Raw genomic sequence first — 3,577 nt, 5'->3', positions numbered from 1 at the left:
TACACTAACGATCAGCCATTCGCTGAAGGAACCCAGAGATTTATTTATGTTCGTGCCTGTGCAATCACTGCTCAGGCCAATTGTTTTGAAAAGTTGGAATAAACCTTGTCTAAAGCTCTGGAAGAATTTACCACCTACTATAATAAAAACCACCTGAAGGTGAATCCTGCGAAAACTCAGACCTGTGTGCTCCACCTCAGGAACAAACAAGCAGTTAAAACCCTTCAGATTGTCTGGGAAGGGATTGATCTTGAACACTGCCAGACTCAGAAGTATCTGGGAGTGACACTAGACTGTACGTATAAGTAACAGTGCCTAATTATGAAACCGAAAGTGTCTGTCTGAAACAATATAATGAGAAAACTGACAGGTACCAGTAGGGGAGCTCGGTAATGCACCATAAGAACTAGCGCTGCATATGCGTGTTCGGCGTGGTACAAGTACAGCCATGCCAGAAACATAGACCTGTCGCTTTATGACGAGTTGTTTAAGACCTACACTTGTAGATAAACTCCACTGCCTTGCTGTCTTAGCTCTTCCTGAAATTAGAAGCCGGCCTAAGTGGCCGTGCGGTTCTAGGCGCTGCAGCCTGGAACCGCGTGACCGCTACGGTCGCAGGTTCGAATCCTGCCTCGGGCATGGATGTGTGTGATGTCCTTAGGTTAGTTAGGTTTAACTAGTTCTAAGTTCTAGGGGACTAATGACCTCAGAAGTTGAGTCCCATAGTGCTCAGAGCCATCTGAACCTGAAATTAGACGCGAGATGGCTGCTAGGTGCGAGAAAAGCAAGGCTATGACAAGGGAAGTCCACCATTTACATGACCATCAGCCAGCATATCTTCGCTTTTCGCCATTACTGAAACTCTTACAGGAAGACCACAGCAAGCAAGGATCTCAAGGTGGTGGAGGAAATGTCAGCATTTGGAGAAATTGATGGTTCTGAAGGAAGAGCTCCCTCCTGGTCATTCGGAAAAATGGGAAACATGGAAGGCTCTCAGCTGACTACGCTCTTGTACCACGAGATGTAAGACCGACTTGCAGAAGTGGGGCCTTCCTGTGATTTTTTCCGTGTGTGCGACTGTGCAGCGTAACAGCCATCTATTACACTGTTCTTCAGCTCCAAGCACATGCAACATGAGAGACCTGGACTCGACGTGACCAATTCCTGGTCGACGGATGTAGAAACTGATGTCAACGACAAGTTTTGTTGATTATATACTTTGTACTTCGGACACGATGATAAATATATCAGGAAGAGACTTTATGTTCACCCCGTAATATGAACAAATTTCAGTTAAGAACATTGTAGGAAGTAGTACATATTACAAGGTATGTTTTGTGGCTAACAAATACAGTTACTTAATATTTTTGTGTTTTATTATGTACGAAATAGTGTCTCGTTTGATCACTCCTTCCCCTCCCTCAAAAGTAATACGTCACATTACCCCCATCTCATAGTTCAGTTATTGGGTTCGCTCCTGGGTGATCCGCACAAATGATTGATTTCACTAGACATTTTAAGAATATCATCAAGTTGGGAGAAGAAATATTGTACAATCATTTTGGTAGGAACTTGTAGATGATTCTCATTGCAATTCGATTTACTTGTGACGTAGTGAGGTAGTGCAGTTGGGAGACACCAGTGCCACAGCCGACAGGACGGCTGTTCAAATAACCGTCCGGAGATTTGGGTTCTCCGTTCTCCCCATGTGTCGTTGTTGTTTTCTCATCCTTCCCCCAATCAGAGGTTGTGCTCCTTCCCTAACGACCTTGTCGTCGGCGGATTGTTAAATTTTCACTCTTTTTCTGTCGATTTTCGTTCGTATTGATGCCTTATTTCTGAACCCAATACGTGTACTATACTCAGTTACCTGATTTACCGGTCGGAGTGAAGGGGGATGCTACAGCCTTACCACAAACGAACCAAGTTCAAAGGATCTCAGGTGTCAAAAACACCCGCCTCTACAGTATGAACGTGAATTCCATCATATTCTCAGGTGGACAGACGATATTTGCTCAGTGTTTTGATAGAAGGAACCCATGGTCTTCGGCGGCTCGTTCCAAAGTAAGACAGAAAACCTTGAACTACTGAGATAGGACGTTCGTCTTCGCAGGGCATGTACATTAGTATGTTCTGCAAAAATGATTATTATTTCAGTCACCTCGGTTCAGCATGTGTCCTGTTGCCTGGCAGGCACCGCCATGTGCCCTTTTAACTTGTTCCACGAGTGATAGCATCGAAGCGTATAAGGCGCGAATGGCATCCTGCGATATAGCCATCCACGATGCAGTCACATAGTTCCAAAGTTCATCTGTGGTTGTTGGCATTGTGTCACGGCGCTACACACGTCGTTTCACCATATCCCACCCATTTCCAATTGGCGACAAGTCGGCTAACCTGGCGGGCCAGGACATACGGCTGACTTCCTGTGACACCAAGAAGGCACGTGTTCGTCCATCAAAATCATCATGCTGAGAAGTGGCATCTGGGGCACTGTGCAGAAAGGGTATGGCCACAGGTGGCAAGACGTCATTCACATGGGTCACATTGGTTATAGTGCCCTGGGCACGCACCAACTGTGATTTGTGGCACCCCACACTGTAAGACCTTGAGTTGGCGCTGTATGTCTGGTGCGAATGCACTCACTGTGATGACGTTCTCCCTGTCTGCTTACGAACCAAAATGCTGCTATCATTATGAAAGAACAGATACTAATGATGACCATGTAGCTTATCTAGAAAGAAATGATAATTAATCGAAACCCACAGCTGCCAACAGATGTTGTTGATATCCCTCAATGGGGACAGCTGGAAATGTGTGCCCCGACCGGGACTCGAACCCGGGATCTCTTGCTTACATGACAGACGCTCTATCCCTCTGAGCCAACGAGGGCACAAAGGATAGCGCGATTGCAGGGACTTATCCCTTGCACGCTTCCTGTGAGACCCACATTTCCAACTGTCCACAACCTACATTCGTAGTGGCCTCGGTGGCTCAGATGGATAGAGCGTCTGTCATGTAATCAGGAGATCCCGGGTTCGAGTCACGGTCGGGGCACACGTTTCCGGCTGTCCCCATTGAGGTATATCAACAACACCTGTTAGCAGCTGATGGTTTCGATTAATTATCACTCCTACTATCATTTTCAAGCAAACAGACTCTGGATTCGTCTGATCCCTGTCCCCATTGACGTCGTTCCATACGCCATTGCTGTCTAGCAAGTTTCTCCACATTCGCCAAAGGTAACGGAGAAGTGGACGATGCGCACGTAACCCGTTCCGTAATAAACGGCGATGGACTGTCACCCCTGATAGTGTACAATGTATTACACTGTTCCTCTGTTGCGCCCGAGCCGAGGACGACACATCTCTGTCCTGCAATGTGAAGCGGACGAGGTGTCGGTCTTCTCGGGTCGGTCTTCTCTGGGTGGTATGATCTGACCCATCTCGTCGTGTTCTACTGTCTTCCGTCAACCATTCTGCACACACGCCCGTTGCACTGGCAAAACATATCGTCCCACATGAGCAGAAGTTTCCCGGGTGAATGCATCACATTCCCTCATGCCAATAATGCGTCC

The 3,577-nt window shown here is 47.0% G+C and overlaps 1 non-coding gene across 1 annotated transcript; it reads left to right on the top strand.

Moving 5' to 3' along the window:
• Positions 1-2,983: 2,983 nt before the first annotated feature.
• Positions 2,984-3,057, top strand: Trnat-ugu. Its single transcript has one exon. It is a non-coding gene; the product is annotated as a tRNA-Thr (tRNA).
• The last annotated feature ends 520 nt before the right edge of the window (positions 3,058-3,577 follow it).

The sequence above is a fragment of the Schistocerca piceifrons genome, chromosome 8, assembly GCF_021461385.2.
Source record: "Schistocerca piceifrons isolate TAMUIC-IGC-003096 chromosome 8, iqSchPice1.1, whole genome shotgun sequence".
Lineage (NCBI taxonomy): Eukaryota > Metazoa > Arthropoda > Insecta > Orthoptera > Acrididae > Schistocerca > Schistocerca piceifrons.
The sequence above is the reverse complement of the archived record's forward strand: the minus strand, read 5'-3'. Positions and strand labels throughout refer to the sequence as shown.